The sequence below is a fragment of the Ammospiza nelsoni genome, chromosome 2 (assembly GCF_027579445.1).
Source record: "Ammospiza nelsoni isolate bAmmNel1 chromosome 2, bAmmNel1.pri, whole genome shotgun sequence".
NCBI lineage: Eukaryota > Metazoa > Chordata > Aves > Passeriformes > Passerellidae > Ammospiza > Ammospiza nelsoni.
In genome coordinates, this window is record NC_080634.1 from 54,406,095 (window position 1) to 54,431,146 (window position 25,052).

Sequence of the window (25,052 nt, forward strand, 5' to 3'; positions counted from 1 at the left end):
TAAGATGCAATGCTGAGTTATGAAAAAAAAAAAATATATATATATATATATAGTGACTCCAAGTTGCTGAGGGCAAGGCTGGCAGCTGAGCTCTCTTCCTGGGAAGGGTGGATCTGAATAACCTCAGGAATGGTAAAGTGCATGCCACCTCAAGTCAGTGATCCAAAAATAAAGATGATGAACTGACGGTAAAGGAAACAACCCACCACTCCCACCAGCACACAGATGCTCTTCAAACCCCTGATTTTGTGTTTGAGAGGCAAGCAGGGCCTGTGTTTGTGCAGTGGTGGAGGTTGTTCAGAAACATTGCACAAACTTTGCAACCAGGAAAGGCAGAAATCTGTCTGGGAAACTCCTGCAGACCTTGCCATGCGCAGGAGTAGAATTGCTAAGGCCCATGGAAAATAAGGGGGTCGTGTGTGACACTAACATGGCTCCATTAAAAGCAAATTGCGCTTGAAGAATTTGATGGCTGCCTAAAACTGCAGTATTGCATTGGTGGATAAGGGAGCACCTCGCCTATAGACTGAAAGACTCAGGGTTGTTCAGCCTGGAGAACAAAAGGATACAGACATCTTCCCATTGGCCTTCTAGTACCTAAAAGAGAGCTGGAGAGGGACTTTTTGGAAGGCATGCAGTGAAAGGACAATAAGGAGCGGGTTTGTGTTTAAGTTTAGATTAGACACTCTTCGCTATGAGGTGGGGAGGCTCTGGCACAGGTTTCCCAGAGAAGCTCTGGATGGTCCATCTCTGGAAGTTGTCAAGGCCAGACTGGATGGGGCTTTGGCCAATCTGGTATATTGGAAGGTGTCCCTGACCATGGAAGGAGTTTGGAATCAGACAATCTTTAAAGTCTCTCCCAACCCAAAGAATTCCATGAATCTGCAACTCTGTGAAGTTATTTTGGGGAAATTTCATAGACTACTAAGTATTTATATACTTATATACAGTGTAAAGTCCAAATTTTCCGTGTACATACTTTTTTCCTGCTTTTTGCTCACAGATGTGTCCAAATGTTTCCCATTTCCAGCACGCTGGTAACTAGAAAGATGATGTAGCTCAGTAAAGTAATTTTTAAAATACCAAAATAATATGCATCACTTTAGGATTTAGACTTTATTCACTGACTCTATTCATGGAAAGTGCATCTGCTTTTTCATTTCAAAGTACAGGTTGCACATTAGATTTAAAGCAGCTATCCACAAATACACTTCCTGTTTGAAGCAGGAGAGTTTAGTAAAAGCTACTTGATGAAGGCACACAAGGTGCCACCAGTTAAAAAAGACTGAATGCACATTCTGCTGTCCCTGAAGTGAGTATATTTAAGTGCCTTGTTGAGAGGCACTCGAGCTTCTCCTGTCTGGGATAAATCTCAGCCTATGAGTGTTAACATCCCTCTAGGACTCAGCTGTGCACTGTGCACCTTCTCCTCTGCTCCTTTGTGAGAGAATGCCAGGCATGAGCCTCAAGAAAGAGCCAGAAGTCACTCTGAAGAAGTGAAAGCTTGGACAGACAAGAGGTGAGGGCCCCAGACCTGCGCAGCCTTCACAAAAAAAAAGAAAATCTTGATGCAGTTTTAAATTCTGAGCTGAAGGAGGTCACCCAGTAGAAAAGATGAATTCATAACTATTCAATCCAAACAAGGTGCAGAGAAACCAAAGTATTGATCCTGAAACACATTTTTAAAAATTTAACATTTTCAGCTTTTGGGAGAAACCAGTAGTAATACGCTATAGTAAAGATAATTTTTAAAAGTGTGTGAACACGTAATGGAAGTCAAGTGTTTCTGTTGTATTCAATAGATTGAAAACTACTTTCAAAGCACATAATCTGAACCAAATAACATTGGTTAAGGACACAGTTTGTCCTTGACCTGGGTAATTTGTAACTTACCCACCATTTTTGCATATATTCAAGGAGGCTTAACATAGAAGTAGCCTATTTCTTTCCTAAATGCCACTTCCTAAGTTCTGGCAATTAATCATCTTTTAGGTTATTAATAACATATATAGAGAAAATTTTCTTCTTATTTGTGGAGGATATCATCTCTTGTGTTTTCCCTAGAAACCACATTACATCAAAGGAAACATGAAGATTATTCCATAATTTAAATTTTATAACTTATAAATTAATTTGTACTTAATGTATATTCTTTAAATAAATTTAAAATATTATATTTTAAATTATTGAAATCAAAAGGAATTTTAATGCCTTCAAAAAAAGAATATTAAATCCCTTTTTTCCTAAGAAATTGTTTAATGTTAAGTAGTATTTCTATATCAGCTCACTGGCTGATATTTGAAAATAGAAAGTGCAATCAGCCATATTCCAGAGTCAAAGAGAAACCAAGTGAATTTTGTAATTATTGTGTCAATAATTCATAAGAATTATATATATATATAATTATATATGCTTATATATATATATATGTATGCTTATATTATATATAATATAAGCAATCTCAGAACATTGCTTCTCTCTGTTAACCCATGGCTCTTCCAGAGAGGGGTGGTTTCATCAGAATTAAGGCATAAGCAGTTAATAAGAAGTTAATATGGCCAATGCAAGCTTAATTTCTAGAGTCTTCCCCTATCCAGATTTTATAGTTGTTCATCAGTGCTTCAGGGTTAAATGAAGAAGAAACTAGAATCCCATAGGACAGTGGGAGACAGCTCTCAGTGTAAGACACATAATGAATCATGATGTGCATTACACGCGTGCCCATCATGAAAACCCAGGGAATTTGTGTTTTCCTGTGGTCTTTGGCAATAGGATATTCTGCAGTGATTTCTCAGAGGTCCCAAGTTATCAGGCATTAGTGAACCTGTTTGTGATTCTGGCCACTCTGTGATATAGCTCTGTAGTTGTTATGGTTTTGCTGGGTAAGCAGGCTAGCAGTTGTACAAAGAGAGGCAGAAAACACCTGCAATAAATGAGATTAGTAAGGAAGTTGCCGCTGGTCTGACGTAAGTCCTTGAGGTGCTTTTATGCCATCACACAGCAGAATCTATTTGGTATGATTCACAATGCTAGAATCACAACACTGAAGTGTGATTCCTGCCATTCAGGGTAAGAAAGAGCAAGAGGGGATCTTTTTTAATCAACACACATAGCAAGGTTTGTTAGAGCCATGAAATTCTGGCTTAAGTTCTCAAGGACTGTTGAAAAAGATTTAATAAAGAAACTTCTGTATTTTATGTTTCATGCTACCTAGAGGATTTTCAATATTAAATGGAATTGGAAAAGCATAAGAAAGTGAATAAAAAACACAAACCACAATACAAGAAGAAACCTGGGAAATCTTTTTTAGCTCACTATGCATTTTCAGAGATCAGCATCAAGTGAAAAGAACATAATGTAGCCAAGCTCCACAGCACCAACAGTAAATTCAATTTCTGACCTAACAAAAAGACATGTCCTGTAAAGTATGATGACATTTGAATGCAACCATATTAAGAACTGTCTCAAAAATTATTTTGAATGCAGCCAGTGCGCTAAAGAAATATTCTTACTCCTTTTCAAGTCAGGAAAGCGACAGTAACTGATAGATGTTTTATTAAGGGATTTGCAGACATTTGTAAGAATGTCTCTAAGACAAACCTTTTGTTTTGCTTTAGGAGGTAAAAAATACAGAAAGATGTTAGTTAGCCTGGTACGATCAAGTGTCTGGAATAGTTAACTTTTATAAAGTGGAAGATGAGACAATATAGACAACATTTTAATACCATTTAACATTTTTCAGGAGAGCCATTCAGTCACATTTCCTGTTCTCCATTAGACCCACGGACCATAATGGCTTTGTCTGTATTAATGTCTTAAATCATACCCAGGAATATTCCCAGACACTGGGAGATGTTCATCTATACTGTTAATTGCCTGAAATGTCCCCTGGTGTGATTTTGGCACATGCACCACTCTTCTTAGTAATTCCCAGGCATGATACCCAAGCAGAGGGTGCTGCAGGAGCCTTTCCCAGAGGGACTTTTGTGTGTTGTCACTCAATTTTTGGAGACTAGGAAAATCAACACAAGCTCTACCAGCTGGCTGTGGTGCTTGGGATGCACATCTAATTTGGTGGTACAAACAGAGTCATGTGTTAGCCACTGAAAGGTCATGGGACTGGTTGCCTTGCACTATCACTGGTGCAAAACTGAAATAATCCAGGTGAAAATATATTTAAACTGGTAAAAGTGAGACGAAAGTGAAGTCTCAAATTCAAATGATACCAAAGAATGTTTCAAATTAACTTTGTTTTCCAGCAATTACATACGGTATGTCTGTTATTTGACAGAAGCATGAGAAGGAGTAATGAGCAAAGAAACAAGTATGTAGATAGTTTATTTTCAGTAATGCAATTAACTGGGGAAGAACACAAAATTACCTATATAATGCATGTTATTATTGCTGTTATTGCATATGCCACATACATATTCACATATAATAGTTTGTCTCAGAAGCAACACCTCATCTTTGTAATTTGAGGAATTCTTGAGAGGAAGGGGACTCATTTAGAGATAAATTATCCCTACAAGTTAATCTGAGCACTGTTTAGAAACAGAAAACAAATGAAGCATTAGATAAATTAAACATATAGAAAAATACTGATGGTTCAGAAAAAAAGCCATGAGAAGAAAGAAGATAATCTTGGCATGGGTCTTATTATTGTCTTCTACAGCAAGTTAAATCAATACAGCCTCTGAAAATGTTACTCAATGTCTGCATGGTTCAGTGCAGGAAGCAGGATTTAGCCTGCAGCAAACCTGCTGCATGTTTCCTATGGACTGTGTGTGTGAGCTGTACATAACTATGTAAATAACCATGGCCCACAAAGTTTTCCTTGGCAAGGCTTTGGACTCAGCCTTCTTGCAAGCACATGGGATTTTATTTTGGAAGGCTGTTTTTATCCAAGGCATTTATTCCTGCTGAAGTGGAGATCCATCTTCTGACTGACTTGGTATTCTGGAAAGCTGGGCTGTGAGCACATGCTAAACAAATCTCTCTTGGACTGGTGCCCATTCTCTGCCCTCAGGACAAGTGGTCTGGCATGGCTTATGTCCATATGGCTCAACTGCCTGCCTCAAAATACGATGCCCACATCCATCCTGCCCACCGAGCAGAGTCTGTGGTCCATGCCATCTCCAGAACGGTGGGCACACATGGAACTGCAGTCTGGGATTTGCCTGGGAGGGGGCTCATCCACTGTATAACTGCAGCAAGGAGTATGCTAGCAAGGAAACTTTGTGAGTGACCAAAGGACGGTGTGTGAGCCTGAACTCCACTCCAGTCTAGTTTCCCAGACTTTCTCTGCTGGGCACTCCCACTGTCCTTATGGCTTTTGAAACATTTAGGCCTTGTTGGCTTGTTCCTGCCTACCTTCTTGGACATTAAAAAATGCTTCACTAGCAGACGGGATTTCAATGAGCATGAGGAAATTTGTTTTGCTTGGTCTAGAAAAGTAGGCATAGAAAGATAGACTATCATGCCCTTGACAGGAGATAGAAAGTACCTTGGAGTTAAGAATGCTCTTAATAGAAGCAAATATCAAAAGTACAAGTGGCAGAGCAACCAAGTGAACAATAAAAAATAATTGAGCCTTTCAGAATAAATGCATTATTTAGGCCTTTTACCTTGATAACAGCAAAGAAAATATCAAGCAATCAATCAGTTCTTTGTACAGAAGATACCTTCCAAATGACTGTAAGAATTTTTGCATATTCAGAGTCAAATCCGTGTTCTTGATGGCTGCACAAAATTGGATCTCTTAGAACTCAAATTATGTCAAAACTGTATGAACAGCAGTGCAATTGTGATCCCAAAGAAAAGAAGTTCCAAGATAGCTATTGTTGTTTTTTCTTTTGTCTCTTTTCCCTATTGATTCTATGAAAACCAACACTTGGATGATTTGACGTGCCTCTGCTTTGTTTCTGTAAGTATTTACAAATATGTAACTCTATGCATTTTTATACACATTTAAGCATCTGAAATTGAGCATCTATTTATACAAACATAAATCTCAATAAGTCTCTTAATAGGACCTGAGAAACTAGAGCAGCATAAACTGTGTCTGTTACATTGATGCTGTGATGAGGAGACAACAGAAGACCTTTGAAATTTCATCATGAGCTATTTCTGACCATAGATAAATCTCTATAGTTTACTTGGGCCACCTCAGAAGTCTAATTTTTTGCAACATAATTTTCCACCTTAGGGTATTCTGATGATTATATTCAAACACATGGGCAATATTATTTATGTCTACTTAAAATAATCCAAAAATTATCTTCTGCAACACAAGGAACACCAGCTCTGTAGGACAGCCATAATGAAAAACTTTTGGCAGAATACCATTCTGTAAAACTTTCTAGAAATTTGAAAAACCCATTTCCCTCCATATTGTAAATGAAATCTTTACTTTTTCGACTATAAATGAAAAAAAAAAAAAAAGAAAATATAAAATATTTCTAATTAAAAATACTTTTTGAATATTTTTTCAACCATTGGAACAGTTAAATGAGCATTGTTTTGCCTTCAATCATCAGACTACAAAAGCAATAGAGCTAAAACTATGCTATTAAAGAGACACATGCAGTACACATATTCCTAGCAAAGACTATTTTTGGCAATTTGTCTGAGGTCTCATAAAAGCTATCATTTGTGCAATCTGAGTAACTTCCTTAATGAGCCATCATTAAGAAATTGTTTTTCATAATTGCCCATTTTTGAAGGTTCAAGTAATCTCTTCACTTCAGACTCTTTCATACAAGGGTGAATGTCCTTAGAAATTATGTGGTTTAATAACTTTCACCCTCCTAAATCATGAAATAAATATTAGCTCACCAGCACAAGTGGTTTACAGCTATTATATGGATCACAGGCTAGGGATCTTAGCTGAAATATTTAATGGTGGAAATGATACATTTTCAGATACAAAACCAAACACTAGTGAAGACATATGCTACAATAAACACATCTACATACATAGTAGCTAGGTGTGAAGAAACTGAAGTGTTCCTCCAGATTGCCTGCACTTGAAAATTACTTTAAATATTTGGATGAACAATTTGTTAGGTATAAGTCTTTTTCATGGAGCTCATTTTGATATCCAGCCTAAAATTTGGAATCCTGATTACCTTTCTTTGCTGTTTTTTTTTCCCAAATTGACAAAATATATCAGAATTTCATCAGAGTCTCTTTTACTGTAATAAATATGTAGTTCCCTCCATACAAGTCCAGTTTATTTCTGCAATAATATAACTTATATTCAATTGCAATCAAGTCTCATAGGGTTAAAACCCTAAGCAGATGTTGCACTGAGGTTTTGGGGTGCAGTCATACCATAAAGATTATGGCAATTCCTTACAATGTTTGAATGGTATGCTAAAAGTTGCTTTGTATTCTGATATAGTCTAATTAATGAAGAGTAATGGGAGATATTAATTACTTTCTCGTTGCTCAACTCACTTGGCATATTTGGCCTATCTACCTGGCAGGAGCTAACAGGACTGGCCAAAAGATTTTCATGTGCTTTATATGCAAAGTGAAAAATAAAGTGAACAGTGCCTGCAACACTACTTTGGGAATAAGGTTCTTGAGAAAAACTAACTGGGATCCATACATCCCCTCCAATGCCAAAGATCACTCCCTATTTCCTTTTGTTGTCTCATGGACAGAAAACTGAAGAAAATAGAGGACCTTCCCCTGGAGAAGAGAAGGAGAAAAATTTTTTAACTCATAAGGAGAACACAAATATTCATTGCAATGACAATATCAGTCATAAAAAAACCTAAGCATCATCTCCAGTAAGCTGTGGTACTTTATTGCTTCCTTTGAAGGTACATAAAAAAGTCATTATCCTTTTTTTCCAGCTAAAGAAAATAGTTGACGAGTGTGAGTGTTACAGAATGGTCATATAAACAAACTTTTCTTGGACATAAAGTCTTAGTGTACATGAAAGTGTCTACTTACCTAGCTAGTTTTGCTTGCTTTTCTTGATTTTGTTTATGTTGCCAGATCTGCAGAGATTGGGCATAGAAAGAATAACATCTATGACCTGAAATTTGTCCACCCAGCTGCTGCTGCTTCTGGCCCCTCTCAGGGTGGAGCTCAGGCCTTCTCAACAATAAACTGAAACAGCAGTGTTGCTGTCTTTGAGTTTGTGGTAAGAAAAGAAATAGAATTTATTGTAGCCCTTTTGTTTATATTTCTATAATAAATCATAAATGGCAGTTAATTTTATCATACTGTTAAGTATTAATTTCTGTACACTGATCAACTTAATTGTTACATTTTGTTACATCTAATTTAAATTATTGATTTTGTATTTTAATTTTTCAGGGTGAATAAAGAGGATAGACTAAGTAAGCATTTAAACCACCTTAAGAACTATACTGATCAGACTTTTAAAAAACCCATATACCAAAACAATTGTCACAGAAAAAGAAATTAAGTTCAGCTGTCACAAATGAGATTAATGTGGCTCCATGGTTCCCTGTTGGAACACTGCAGACTGGATTAAAATGCTCTTGCTGCCAAAGGAATTCTCTGCTACAGCAAAGTGTGACCCATGCATCAGAATGCTTTATTTATGTAACACTTGGTTGAGATTAAAAATGTCTTATTTTATTATGATTTTATTTTTAATAAAAGGGCTTGAAGAAGCTGTCTCTTGATAAACCTGCCAGGGCTATTAAGAAACAGTGCTACATGAAATTAAACCCCTGTTTCTTGCCCTGTTGCAGGCCCTCTTTCTGTGTGTGGCCCTAGGGAGCCTCAAGATAAATGTCTTCAGCCATGCTGCTCCTGCTTCTGCTTCAGCTTCAGCTTCAGCTTCTGTTTGGCTTTACAATTTACACCCTTTTTCTACAGACCATAATTTACACCCTTTTTCACCATCCCCACAGCTGGAGATTCCCAGTTCCAGCTGTGGGGATGGTGAGTTGCCCCCAGTCATGTGCTTTGTGCTTGGGTTTGTTGTTTGGCCAGGTACTAAGAACAGTCAAACCCCCTCAGGATCCTGAGGAGGACACAGATCCAAGATGTCCCAATTCCTTTTCTCTGCATTGGTGGAAATCTTGGGGTAAGATTTCATGTGATACGGGTACCTCAGCCTGACAGACACCTTATATAAACTGTGATAAGATTGAATTCAAATCCTAGACTCAAAATCCCTCTAAATATTGAAGGGTTTAAAGCCAAGAGGAAAAAAAAATATGCAATTATGTGTTAACACTCACAGAATGAAAGGTGTAACATGACAACCAAATAAGTTAAATATCAATGCTAGCAGAAAAATCTGATCAAATTAAGTTAGCAGAAAATTCTGATTAAATTAAATCTCTCAAATGAAAAATCCAGTTCTGTCTTAATAATCTTTGGGACCTGAGTTCACCCAAGAGCACATGTTCTTTTCTTGTCTTTCAGACACTAAATTTGTTTTGTAGTTTAATTATATCAATTGCCTTTTCTGTGACAATTCTGTACAATGCTCTCCTCTCCTTGTATCTTATCATTTTCTATTGCTAATTAAAGCCTTTAATGCTTTTTAATACTAATAGGAAAACCAAAACAATGTCACTTTTCATAGTTTCAATGGTTACCTTTTTTTACTGCTTAACACAGTGGCAGTTCAGAGAAAATTTCCTATCAGTCTTGGTAGAATTGCAAGTTTCCAACAAAACAGAGCACTTTGTCAGAAGTGCTAACAAACCCACAATGGATAAAAAGAATTCTACTTTCAAAAATCATTTTTTCTCACTTGTTCCTTCTGTCTTTTGGCTTGACATGGTAAAATTAAAACCTTCCAGAACATGTTTTGACTCCAAAGTAGCCAAAGCCATCATAATTTTATTTCCTCATAACTTGTTTTAGAATATAATTATAATTTTCTCTCTCCTGAAATCCATTCCTTCTGCAAGGCAAATTAATAATGATTAGATGTGAGCTGGCAGGTTTTCCTTGTTACAGGATGTTATGAAAAGGTTATCAAAATCTTATATTTATTTCTATAGTAGACTTGACTGTTCTAAGCATTATACATACCCTCATGTGATGTACTTCTGGTAAGGTTTGTTCTACAAGATTGTTTGCAGTGTTTGGAGATAAACACCACTGGCAAAAAATGTATTTGCAATGAACCAGTGTTGAAGGTAGTGCCCTTGACACTGTTTTGATCCTGAACAATCAAGCCATTTTACAGCAAAATCCTGAACAACTTGCAGTCCCCATGGTTGGGCATCTGTAGGAAGTGGTTTGTGCACAAGTGAATGCCACTTATTTCATAGGCAGCTAAGCAGGAACTCCCCATCACATTCCCTCAGCCCCAAAAGAGATATTTGGATCTGAATCAGTGACTGTGCCTTGAAGTACCTTCAAGTTGCCTGCAGCCAGAAGATGTTCTGTTCAGGGAATCAAACTGCATCTGGTCAGATGTAAATACCTTGAGCAACCTGCTCAAAGTCTTTGCTCTGCCAGCATACTCCATGGTGCTAAATTATTTGCTAAGTTGGATACAGCTGATCTACAGACACTAAAGAACTTGGCCCACATTTAAAAGTAAAAATGGTTAGAGACAACAAGGAAACAGTAATTTTAAATTATAAATCCACTATGCACATATGTCTTTGAATAGCAGCTCAGAATCTTTTAAAAAGGCGTCCTCAGGCTGTGTGGTTTGGTGATCTTTTTTAAAGTCTTTATAGTATAAAAATCTTAAGTCCTTTCTCTGCAGAAGGAATATCTGGCTGATTTTGGAGAAAGAAAAAAGCAGATTAAATGCTTCTACACAGCTCTAAGTAAGAGTGCAGGTCACAGAACTACTGAAAACATAAAAAAGGGACATGTCCAAGTGCACTTTAAACATATTCCATTTCATGAGTAATTTTTAAATCTTCATAAAGAGCGGGTCTCAAAATGCAGTCTTCTGCTAATTACAACTTGATGATACTTGGCTGCACTCCCTGTAGATTAGAGTTTTTGCTATTACTTCTAGCTCAGGAAATGATGTAACGCTACTTGCTAGTTTTGCTGTAATATTTAAGTAAAGGCTAGTGTTTTTCAGGGAACAGAGAAAATCACATGCTAAACTGTGCCCTGATCCCCCCAGACAGACTGGGGAGCCCCTTGCTCGTGGCAGCTCTCAGTGTACCACATTACCTGATTTAACACATGTGCAGGGAATGATGCGCGGCCAAGGCACCACGGGCACTGACATCCCATCTCCAGGTGCATCTCAGGGCCCACAGATGTCACCCTGATTTTTAAGGTTTTCTAAGCCTTCTGATGTTGACATTCTTGTAGCGAACTTTCTCACACACTTTCTATAAAGAACTTATTGGTTTGCGTTCCTTTATGGAGGAGGAGAAAGATGGTGTTCTGTTGATTTGTCCAGTGTCATTGGAGAGGTGGCACTGCCACCCTCCAAACCACTGTCACTTTTGGAAAACTATAAATGTTAGAGTCAGAAAATAAACTTCCCTTTCCTTTACCTTGAGAAGAGCGGTGTGCACTTGTGTTCTTTCATCTTCTATAATAACAGACAGGAGTAGAAGAGAACATAAGGCAGAGAAAACCTGTGCTGACCCTCCAAACAATGCTGCTACATCCCTGGACATATCAAGATATGTGTTTCTCAACAACTGTCTCACATCTGCTGCTCTGGGATGCACCCTGGGACAAAACATCATTTCTTTACCATCAATAAATATGATACACACTACAAATTATATTCACTGAGCAATATATGTATTTAATCTGAATATAATTTCTCTTTTTAGGCACATGTGGACTTTGAGACATTGTGTAGTTCCCCAGACAAAACATCTCTATGCTAGTGTAAGCACCGGGGAGTTTATTCGCTAGCAGGTCAGGCCTGATGTGTTCTTTGCCCTTTTCCCTTCTGCTCATGAGGTTTCTATCCACAGCATCTAAGACCTCTATTTCCCACATAAATCCCAGAAGGTTTATAATGTCTTGACATAGTTCCAATGGTTTTATCCATATCACAGTTACTATCAGAACTTGAAAGGAAGTTAACAAAAAAAATTTATTGACTTGAACCAGTGGAAAAAGTGAAATATTGGAGGGACTGGAAGGAGCAGAGATGAAGAGATGGTATGATGTTTTGTGCTGTTTTTCTGATAATAGTTATAAGATAAAACTGTTATACTAAATATTACCCTATTACTTTGAAGTACATTTTCAGAAAAGGAAAACACCCTACAAACTTTTACAAGTTCTTTTGATGCCTTTTCATTATAATAAGATGGAGTTTTATCATATGGATAACAACAATAACAAAATACAGGAGCAAATTCAGCTGAAAGTGAAAGACCAAACTATACAAGAGATTTTGCAAAAGTGAAGATAAACCTTTGTGTGCCTATGATGCAGGAAGCATTATGACAGCAACCTAAGGTCAGACAGGTAAGTACAAGAAAAAGTTTTGTGTGGATTAATCAATATTTTGCCCAGGCACTTTTCTTTATCAACATGGCATGATCTGTGATTCAATCCAAGGAATCACTGGTTAGGAAAAGCAAACACAGCAAAATCACTGGAACTGGCACTAAATTTTAATTTTTTTTCTGTCCATTTGGTAATTAATAGAAGGTAAAAATAATCATGTCTCTGCTTTTCTCCATTTAAAACCCAATCTACTGGGATTTGTTTTCTAATTCAGAAGCTCTGCTGCAAAACAATACTGCTAAAAGAAGTTTTAATTATAAACTTTTTTTTTTGAGACTGCAAATCCAGAATTACTTCAAAAGGAAAAACTGCTTTAAAACAGGCTATTCTGGAATATAAAAGTTAGAGGGCATAAAATCTAATTTACCATCTAATTCACTAGTTTTGCTGTGTTATTTGTGCTTACGCAGGTTGTGAGTTTTACTTAGTACTGAAAATTCATTAAGGCAGAGAATTAATTTCTGGTTTGTCAATACTTGCAAGCAGCCTACTGTAAACACGGTACTAAGTTTGAGAGAGCCACTACTCAGTGCTCAAGCTGTACAGATGGCCATCTAAATCTCATGGCACTGCTTACAATCTCTGGTCAAAAATGTAATCATAAAAAGTTGTTTCCAGCCAAACTGAATTTTTGGTATTAAAAAGAAACATTTTATTTTCATGATTAAATGAACCTCATGGTCAAATATTCACTTGACATTACCAAGTATATAAACAAAGTCTCCATCCATTTTAAAGCAGTGGTTAAATTTTAGAAAATGTAGTATGAAAATTAGGTATCAGAGCAAATCAGTCCAGAAAAAAAGTGCTCAGATCTGGATGCATTTCTTATAATGTTTCAGAAAAAAATTTCCAGACTTACAAGGACTAGATCTCTTCTTTTCTTTTTTTCACTTCTACATACTTTATTTGGACTTTTGTGTATGTAAGTGTGAGTTTCCAGAACATTATTATGTTTTTCTCTGAGTCATCTGAGAAATAACATTTACATGTTTTCCAGCTTTAACAATGTCAGGCTTTTGAAAAATAACTAGCCAATGTTCTCAAACTCCTGTAATTATATCACTGTCAGATGTAGATTGTTCATATTTCTATGTTTAGATTACAATGCATTTTTATGAAAGATGTAAAAGAAAATTTAGCTATTTGTACAGGCACAAAATCTTAAGGTTCTAGAACTAGAAATACATGCAGTTCTGGGAGACTTTGTGAATCACTATTTTTTTGGTAATATTTCTAAATTACCATATATTTTCCTGCAGATTTTTTAGTTTATTTTAAAAATTTTCAAGTGTCAATGATTCTTCTCTACAGAGAAATAAGGTGAATCCAAGTCCAATGAGAGCTGTTCATTACATTTTTCTTTTCCTTCAGGCTGTAAACTCATAATTTGATCAGTTGTTCTACTTGCATTTCCTCTCATCTATCTGAAGCAAACTCAGAATCAAAACCCTTCTAAAAAACTAAAAGAACTTCCTACTCTTCACGTGAGACAGGAGTCCCATCCCAGGGAAGGACTTCTCAGAGTGGGGGAAAAAACCACAGGAAGAACAATGGTGACTTCTCCCTTCTTTAGGGGTTATTTTGCTTCCCTACAAGCCCTTCAAAAAGCTTCTCCTCAGTCCGCTTAACCAGCATCCAGGTCCATCATAGCATCCCTGTAACCTGAAAAATTGTCTTCATCTCCTCCTTCTCCCTGGGCTCTGAAACATCTGGCAGACATGAATGGAGCAGATTGAAGCGACAATTGTGAGGTTTCAGAGAAACCACTCAAAGATCAAAGGTTAAAAAAGAGTTGAACTTGCAATCACAAGAGTGAGAGGAAGATGAATACAGAGACAATTAAAGCCTGAACAAAACAAATAAGAACATCAAAAAGCATCTTTCTCCTCAAACTAGCATTTGATGCAATTATGTTCTTTTCAAAGCAGTACACAAACATTAATTATTTCTCACAATACACCAGTGAGATAAAAAAAAAAAAGTCACTTAATGCTAGCCAATAAAGTAATAAGGAAGAGAAAGAGTTTTCCTTTTCAAATCCATTAGGACACAAGGTCCTAATGCAGTCAGGGGCTGTGCTGGAATTTAAGCTGTTTATGAACAAAGGCAACAGTGAAACTAGTGAAAATTGTTACAGCAATGAAATGCTGAATTCTGGTCACTGGAGCCTGGCTCTCTAATCAGAGTCCGTCAGCCCAGTGTCCTTTAGAAGTCTTGGAAGAAAATAGTGACTTCTAAGTGCAGTTCACTCCACCTGGATTCCTGCCTTTGAGCAGTTCTGGATGGGCCCACAACTCCTTTGGGCTATAAGGGCCCAGCTGAGATTAGGGATTTTGTCCTGATTTCTGCATTATTAAACAAGGAGACAAAATTCCACTGCTTGTATGTATGTATTTGCTGCTTTTCTCCTTTTACACTGGGAGCTTTCTGGAAAAGGCTGTGCTTCATTATGTTTTTATTCAGTGCACGTACAGCTTTCATACAGTACAGCTTTCACCTTGGGCTCACAAGAGTTACCACATGGCCGATACATTTCTGAAAAAAGAATTTCCTCCAGAGAATGATAATTAAAAATCAGCTCTTCTGAATACATGTGAAATGAAAAATACCTTGAGGGAAATGGGGAAAGAGGTGAACATGGAAATAATACAGCTGTGTGATAGCATAATGGAGCATAAGTTGATAACCTGTATGGTTTGGGACCTTTTGCTACAACTGTGAAATTGTTTTGTCTCTTAAAGAGAACAAAAAGTCATTTTTTGTAATGACTGAAGATTCTTCTACTCCTAAAAAATATAAAACACAGTGAAATCATGAAAATTGCCTAAATTGTGCTATTAATCCAGATTAAATATTATTATTTTGGTTTCTAACAATTCGTGGTGATATAAACCAACTTTTTGGGAGAGCATCTTACGTCAAGCTGAGTATTAAAGTCTAGGAGTTGCTATACTGTATGCCTGGAATTTTCCAGGGAAAATTCAGAGAGGAAATTCCAGAGAAAATTCAGTCTCATACTTCTTTTTTCCCCTCAGTTAGACTGTTTTTCTCCGTTAGTTCTGTTAGACTGTGGAACTGTTCAGTAGTCAATAGGTTAATATTTTTTTTACATTTAGATAAAGTAGTCTAGGGTATGATTGTCCAACAGCAGCATTCCTCATGTCTGTAGCTTCTCTACAGAATTGCTGGATATGATTCTAATGAATTCTATTGATTCTAGTGATTCAAGTGCACAGTATAAAAAACCCTATTTAATTCAACACATTTATGGCTTTCAGAAAGGAGCAAACCAAGACCTAGATAGAATATGCAGTAAACCAAAATGAGAATTTAAACCCAGAGTTTTCACTTTGTATTTTAAGATAGGGTTCTTATAAAAATTATTTATTGCAAACCTCTCCTGAACTCCCATTATTGAGGTATCTGAATCATCAGCTTACAAGTTTAGTCATTCCATTAATTTGGGCTTAATGCTGTTTAGCTGAATCTAAGAACAGTAAAACATATTTGAAGGCAAATTATCAGCAATGAAATAAACAAGAAACTAGTACACAAGCCCTAATCCTAATAACTATAATTAGGAACCCTGTGGTTATCTGAACATTCTGTATTTTGATCCCAGAACAGTTTTTCTTAGTGAGAGATTTGGTGTTACAGCACTAGGATACTGATTATTTCCAGACTGACTTCTTTGGTTTGAAAGAATTCTTGTTAAATACAGCCTTTTTCAGGAGACCTTTCCAAAGACATATTGAGACTCACTGTGACAATGGAAATAGAAGGTGAGAAAACTTGCCTCTCACAGAGATGTGTTGTGGCAATTCACCTCACCTGAGACATGAGAGAAGCTGAAGCTTTTGGCTCCAGATTCAGCCCTTAGCAGGTGTGGTCCAGAGTGACTTTGAACCTTTGTATGAGCTGGGACCTACAGAGGCCCTGCCTTGGAACAGTCTCTCCCTGTGACAGCCCATCACATACCAGTCAAATTCTGGCTCTGTGTGATTTTAGATGTGTGTGCCAGGGGCTACTGAGCTGCATCCTAACAGCATCTCTGTGTGGAACAGCATGGCTGCACACACAGCTCAGTGCAGAAAGACCTGAGAGTTCAAAAAACTCAGCAAGTCTTCTTAAATGGTAGGAAAGAAGGTATGCACTTTTGGCATTTACTTGAAAATGTCTAGAATCTGCTCATTTTCAGAGTTTATCTCAAAAAAAGGCGCTAAAATATGTATTATATATAATATATATATTATCTTTTCTCTATATCTGAACATTCCAACTTGATAAACTGGTCCAGAGTAAACTGAGCATTTATGTAATTTATCCCTCTAAGTTGAAAAGGGCAATGTTTACTGATATCTCTGTCTTGAAACAAAGCATCTTTGGGCAAACAAGACTTTCACAGCTATTTTTTGAGCCTGGAATCACACACAGTGTCAGTGACATTGTTGCTATAACGCAGAAACATTGTATGACACTGACTGGAATAAAGCACTTGTTCCCCTAGAGAGACAGTGGTATCACTCAGCAGTTACAAGTGAGGTTTTAGTTGTTTCTGTTCCTGACCCTGAATCTATAAAGAGTGAGTTGGCCTACATATTTGTAAGCATCACCATTTTACATCATTCTGACCAAATTAATTTTTGTCTTGAAGAGAGGTTAGGTTGTCAAACAGAACTTCAGATGCAAACGCAGTATGAGCTGTTTACAAAAATGTACAAAAATTATCTCTCCTTATCCTCATCTGTAAAGAGAAACTACAGTTCCCTCTTGCTGAGTATTTGCTGGTGTGTATATTTTTTGAGGTATCAGTTTATGAATGCTGGATCTCTAATCAAATTAGGATTATAAAATGTCAGCATGGATTATGCTAAGATGGTACTAATACTACTGCTAAGTACAATGAAGTGTGACCTAGAAATTTCCACACACATCAGCACATTGAGTGTGAATGAATTCCTTCAGAGCATAAAACTGCTAAGGCCTCTCTGTTGTACAGTTTGGCTTTTGATGACTTTTTATCCTTCACAGCATCAAGACAAGTCTTAGAATAAAGGAAGTGTTCAAAGAGCTATTTGTGGCTGTTGAGATACATAAAATGACAACACTTTCTGGGCTGCTGTAAGATTACCAATGAAACCCATCTGTCCTCCCATGTTCATTGGGCATATCAAGAAAACTTATCAAGAATTATTGTCACCACAATCCATTTGAATCTCACCATGCTTCATTTTTAAGATTATTTTCAAATATGCTCTGATACTTTTATCAGGATGCTGAAAGTGTCAGAGAAGAGAGAAGAACCCTTTTCCTGTAACTGGAGGTTCATACCTAGCTCTAAGTGAATGGCCTGAACTACATGTCCTAAACTTTATCACACTGCATTATTTTTAGAAAGATAAGACATGTAAGAAAGAGAATACTATAAACAGAATAGATGCCAGTATTGAGAATCAGTGATAAAAAAAGAAAAAGCAATATGCTAATAATAACCCTACAAATGAGAACAATCATCATACAGCTTAAAATCCTTTTTTCTTTTTTTTTTTTTTTTTGGATAATTATATTTTTGATATGGTATCTTTGATATCTTTACTTCAGGAACTCAAATACTTAGTTTTACTAAGAAAACTGCTCCATCATATTTGAAGGATTGAACAAACAACAATTACTGCAACAAATGCAGATTGTTTCTGCATACATATTGCAGTACAGTTGTCTGCATATATATGATATGTACACACATATTACAGTTGTCAAACTTCCACCCAAAAAGACACTTTTTTTTTCATCCCTACATATTAGTCATATAAAAAAATCTTTCTGATTATTGGTTTGCTTCCTCACAGATTCCTTGGGACCTAAGCTCCAAGTTAAAGTGCAGGTATTTTTTTCTAATTTATTTCTTTAATGAAACTCTCTTTCAAAATAATGTTTCCTAAATTACTTCAAGTCTCATTATAAATGCAATACAATTTCATTTTGGTGCACCTTAAAGCAGAAAATTTTCCTAATAAAAATTTCACCCCAGGTTCTATAAAGTATCAGGTTATTGTCTCAAATTAGTCTTATTATCTTGTTTGTCTGATAAAAAAATTACACTGAAGAGAAGCAAGCAAAGCATGCAAAAGCTAACAATAGCAATCCCACCACTAATAAAAAATAAAAAGGAACAGTAAAAGCTGGCATTTCTCATCAACACGCAGAAAACTAAATTGGACAGAATGAGACATATGCCAAATATCTTAGGAATGAGTTTTCTTCATGGCATTTGGCATCTACAGCATAATTACTAAAACATTTTCCCAGCACAAATACAGAAAATTTAGAGTGAGATATTATTTTACATGCTAATTACAATTTTGGTACATCATTAAAATGGCTCTGAAGCCTATCTGTTTGAACTATATGCCTTAATAAAGAAAAAGAAAGCAAAATAATTATTACTAATATTTCTTCTTCAGATCTCAAAAGGCGGCAGGTATTTCAGGCCAACCCCTGGTAGCATATTCCTCAGTCCTGCATTGTCATGGCTATCTGCAGTACTGGCACAGTCTGTGACACCATAATTTCTTTTTCTTTATTGTAACCTCAGCCCACATTTTTAAACAGCCTTTACTAACTGTGAGTCAAACTTACTTAGAGAGTAATTTAGTCCATCTCCTCTTAGCCATACTCATTTATAACATAAAAAAATCTGGCACCTGGTCTTAAATCTTCTATATAGTCCAGGGGATTTAATCAAGGGTGGATTTTCTTGAAAAACAAATGAAGTATTTTGGTGGCCTGTGGGCATAGGGGGGCCGTGCTGCCCCGTGTGCTCCTTGCAGCTGCAGCTGAGTTCAGAGGTGATGAAAGTGTAGGGGGAAAAGCACACCCATGCTCAGCTTCAGTGTTATGGAGCACAGCAACCTGGCCTCTCTAAAATGGGTGCCTTTTCACTATTTATGATCACTGTTTCATTTGAGAAAACGGCAGAAGTGTCAGAAAAAAATATTGGTGAATGCAGCCATGATGATAGGAAAAACAACCAAAATGGGAGTGCATGGCAAGTTATTCAGAGTTAAAATAGATTTTCTTTATCTTCATAGCATTGCTCTTTTCAATCAGCTTTGATAGCACAAATGTCATGCACCTGTATGGAACCAAGCACACTAACTAGCCATGATATAATTTTTCATTATAATATAAGAACAAAAATCCCATTATGCCAGTATGTTGGGAAGAAAAAAAAATCTGATGATGACTTAGCAAAAGTAAATTAATAAAGTCCATCTTAATCTAGCTGAGGATGCTCAGATACCCATAATTTTCACATGTCCTCAGCTGGCACACCTGCGGTCCTGAGTCAGGAGAGTCTTTGTTCTGCAGAAGGACCCAATGCTGTTTAAGTGTTTTGAATAAGAAGACATTTTTGAGAGATGGTCCAGATGAAGCCATAGGACTCAGTTGATATTTGATCAAGATTTAGACAGGAGTAACATGTGCTGAGATGAAAGAAGTACATTTCTGTAGGTGGGACACTGGCTTCTGTGCCACGGGGCTGCTTACTGCTTCCACATGAGAGCAGACCTGGCTGTGGGACTGCGATGAATACCTTGAATACCTTCTCTTTCTAATGGGAGGGTTTCTAAAAGAGGATAACATTGGCTTTTTTAAAAAGCATCTGTGGAACAGCACTCTGAACCTCACATTCACACACATTCAAAGAGAAGGAAATGTTCACTTTGAATACATGATAATAAATCTACCCTGAAGAGCTGGGACATGGCATTCAGCTAGGAGATGGTAATCACTGATCCCAGACTCCCATGAGCTCTGTTGTGCTGCTGTCTTGTCAGGCAGTAATGAATAGTTTGTTTGTTTGCTAGTTTCAATCAAGTTTCATAAACTTGAAGAAAGTGCATTTTGATTTTGCCTGCAAGCTGTGCAAGAGAAAGGAAGATGCTTTACCTCTATTGCAGCATTACAAAGTGCCTTTTATCTAAATGTTTCATATAGAAGATTGAATAAACTGACCATTTCAGTTCTATCTCTGCAAGAATTCCACTTTATTCCTTTTAAAATTAGTTTTCTTTTAAATCTACCTTTTATTTTTAGTCTATACCATGGGTAAATTACTCTCTTTAAAAGCAGTGCTGGGTAATTTTTCTACTTACTCACTGTCTGACGTAGCCGTCGCTTCTAATCTATTATTTTTAACATTTGTTCCCATTCATTTTCCCTTGAAAAGTACTTCAACATTTTAAAGCTCTAATCTAAGGTAGCCTTGGGATTTCTGAGCAAGCAATCTGAACTAAATTCATCTCTCTTATTCTGACAATGTCAAAACAGGAACAAAATTTTCCAGCAATAATCCAATTTTATTTACTGAACTTGCCTGGAACTTAGGAATTGTCAGCTTTACACATATCAGAACACTTTTGACTTCCAGCCATTGCTTTTCAAAGCAATTCATTGTCATTAAAACATACCTTCTTAGAAATAACTTTAGTTTTTTTTTAATTAAAAGAAATATATTAAGGTTATTTTCATATTGCCCTCATATTTATCTTGAGGGCAAGTTATATTATATGTTACTGCAAATAAACTGAACCAAAAATGACCTTTAAATAGACAGTCTGTGATTATGCTAATAAATCACTGTGTCTTATAGTAGACACCCTCCAAAAATGCAATTAAAATTTACCATATTAATCAAAATCAAATTTAATTAAATTTAATTAAATCCATCAATGGATTCTTATATTACTACAGAGAGACATATTCTCAAAAACAATTATACAAGAATACTGGCAAAACAAGGACGCTCAAAAGAAAACAATGGCTAAAAATTTGCAGAAAAACTTGCATACATTTAAGCACCTATGCCCTTCTACCACAGTCTTAAGACTATATAAAGTATTTTAAAACCACAGGGATTATGGTTTTGTCTGCAGGAATCACTGTGTGGTCAATGAATAAAGGTTTTCTAACTCTTCAAAATTAGGTAACTATTTGAAAAGTCATTTTCTTCCTCTGACATTATTTCTTTTTCTGACCAGTGTTAACAGACTTCTTTTCAGAGAAGTTGTCAAACAAAATGAAAATAAGGAGAAAATTAAATTAAAACCTGATCCACTGAAATAACTACCATTTTCACTGACTTCCATAAGGCCAGGTTTCTAATAATTTTGAAATCTAGAGTATCTAATAACCACAGGTTATCTTTCCAGACACAGGTTATTTCTGCCTGGACAAACAAGTCTACATCTGAGCTTCATAGCAGCACACTAATAGAGAATTTTGCCAGCAGTACTATATGGATTTTCTCCAAAACTGTTTTTGTTTGTTTGCTTTACTGAAATCTGGTGATATATTGGCAAAAGCATAGTCTGATTCTAAATTAGGAAAAAGGATGGGTATAGGAGGAAAAATTCTCTCAAAATTTTCTAGATTTGTCCCTTCCTTGGTAATTTCCAAGGTGTCTCGCAGATTTCCCTGGTTCTAGGAATCATCAAAGATAAGCAAAATACCCAAAACACAAAAAGGCAGGAATATAGCCTCCATAAAGACCTACTACACATTATCTGTCTTTGTCTAGATTATCAGTCTTGGACAAATTTACTTTGGACTCAACTGCAATGTGGGAGGAACACGTTAGGTACCATAACTGCTCCCCATAAAATGCATTAAAACATGAGAATACAAGGCCAGACCTGATTTCCCACTGTCCTTCTCCCATTTTCCTCAGCGAATCTGAAAAGGCAGGGTGCTATACTACACGCTAGCACAGAAAATGTTCTAGAGTTATTTTCTGGACACTGCATTGGTTTTGGTTTGCTTTTGCTTCTGCTATTGCTTCACTTTGTTGATGTTGCTGTTTTAATAGATAGCTCAATATGGTTTTAAAGGATTAGCCTAAAATACTTCACCATTCTTCACTGTTCTGTATTTATCAACTCTCTTAAAGGAAGTTTCTTAACTCAGCTTCTCTTCTTCAATCTTTAATCCTTAATCATTTCTCTGAATCCTTTAATATGTTGAATAAGTCCTTCATTGCCTCATCCATTTTTATAGCACATTACGTATTTGCAAGTACGTATTTGCTCTGAAATGTCAGCAAACTGCTTTATTTTCTGTCCTGGAAACCTGATGGAAAATAAAACCCTGATTTTTTTTTTTCTTTTTAAAGCCAGCTAGCAGGCTGAACACATACCAAGGCAGAAAGGACTGTTTTGATCACCCAGCCCGACTTGCGGCAAAGGACAATTCAGAACATTTGACTCGACCATTCATGCACAGACATTTACACCAGTCTTCAGTGCATGGCTCAAGAGTCATCCTGCTGCCAACAAAGCCCTCCAAAAAAACATGAGAAGTGGCAGCTGGCTGCTGCTATGAAGCAATAAGAAGGAAGCTGCCCATAGCACATTGCTTTCACAGTACAGTGCCCATGGGCAAGCAAGGACCTCTTAGTCTAAACCACATATGGACACGATTTGAGGGGTTACATAAATCTCAGACTCTACCCTTGTGACTCAGCCAAGGAGGGCAGGAACCATAGCACTCCTGTTTTGAACTGTTCTAACTGAACAAGTGGACTTAAGGAAAAAATGCATAACTTAAATAAGACAAAGTCTAAATTGGGCAGATTCCTGATCTCTAGCTGCCTCAGGCTCTCCTACATGTCTGATATTTGCTGTTCCTCCATACTCCCTACCCACTATAATCTTTGTGTCACTTCTCAAAAGGAAGAATGGTCTTGAAAGGTTTCCCAATGGACTGGATGTGTGTCACTTTTTTTGCTTCTAGATTATTCCTCTGGATAATATAAAGAAAAGATTATTTCCTTCAGTCTGTTATTCCAAGAGGCAGCTATGTCTTTCTAAAACATTTTGCTTTTGGACTTTCTACTATGTTTCCAGCCATTAGTTATCAAAGACTCTATATGAGATTGCACAGATTTACTGACTGTATGTAACTTCTTGCCCACAATGAAATTAATGTTTTAGTTTCCAAACAGCTAAATAGACCATGTGCTTTTCCAAAAAGTTAAACAGACCATGCACTAATTCACATTACTACTCAATTATTAGAAGATCTGAAAGCAAAATTAAATTCTCTTATTTTCTAAAACATGTCTGGTAAATTTCCCCCCCAGATTTATGATTTAAAAAATTCTTTGAGCATATTTGTTACAAGTTCTTAGAAAAATTCTCTTCCTCCATTAAGCAAGCATGTTTTCAGATCCCTTTTTAAAAAACATTTCTACCTATTTCTCAAAAATTAGTCTTATATAGGATCAGATCTTCCAAAGATGTTTTAGTTGCTTAATCTGAGAATGTGGCAAGATTTTACGTTGGCTTTTCTCTACAGGGTTTGCAGCTGTCTGGTTTGCACTGCACTGAAATGCTTGATTTTCTGTGTTCAAGTGACACATTTCTGGAACTGGTAACCAAATATTTCCTGTTAAATTAGGAACCAAAGTCTGTCTAACCATATCTAATGGGTCTACTTTTTGTAACAACATTTGTGGCTGAAATATTTAATTAGGAACAAAAAGTTCTTCTCTTTTTAATTTAATTTAAATGCTTGAATGACTCTCAGAGGTGCTTCTCAAAATTCATAATTCCTCAGAGACAACTGTACACTGGGTGGGGAAAGTCCTGAAGGTTCACTGCACATAGATTGTCCAGATTAATAAAGAGAAAATATAAAAGCTGAAGAGTAATAAAATTATAAACCACATAACTTCAGAGAAATACCCTCAAAGAAATAGATGAAAGATAAACACTCAGTGTAAACAACCAGAAAGCTGTTGTTTCTCCTATCTTGACTAGGTGAAGTGCTCTTTCTGGTGAGTTATGATGGTAAATATTTAAGTGTTATGGTATATTTATCATCTTAAAGCAAATGGGAAATTTAATGCAGAACATAATTTATTTATCTTCTTCTATTCTGTTAACTTCTCCCTAGGAAATTATCTGCATATCTATACATGAAAACAGATCAGACCAAACAAATGGATGTGTTTTCAGTGACAAGGGAATCAAAGCCAACAGAAATCTGCTGAGAAATGTAGAACATTGTAACTCCTAAAAAGTATCTAGCTATAGGATTTGGTTTCCTATAAAGGAATTACCACCCTATACAGTGAGGGAATTTAAGCACGTGTGAAAATACAGATATAATGATAAGGCCCAAACTTTTCCTGGATTTGGTCCCTACTTCAATATCCTAAAAAATCTCTTCAAAGAAGAGATAACTGCACAGGAAAAAGGAGTCAAGCCTTAAAACAGGTAATTTCTAGATTCTGAATTAAATAATTAATTATAGTAATGTTTTAAAACATTCCTTGATGATTCAGGCAAGGAAAAACAGTCTCAGCAGCTTTAAAAACTATGAAATCAGGTCCAATATTGTCTAAAGTATCAATTAAAGAAACTGTAACAAAATTCTTTTTGTTCAATTCACATGAAAGGAAGCTTTATTCATGCAAAAGCTTTTTTTTTCTTTTATGAACACCTCTCACTCTAATTTGTTAAGGATAACAGACTAATTGCATTTATGTAATTGACGGGATAACGTAACATCTGCTTTGGTTT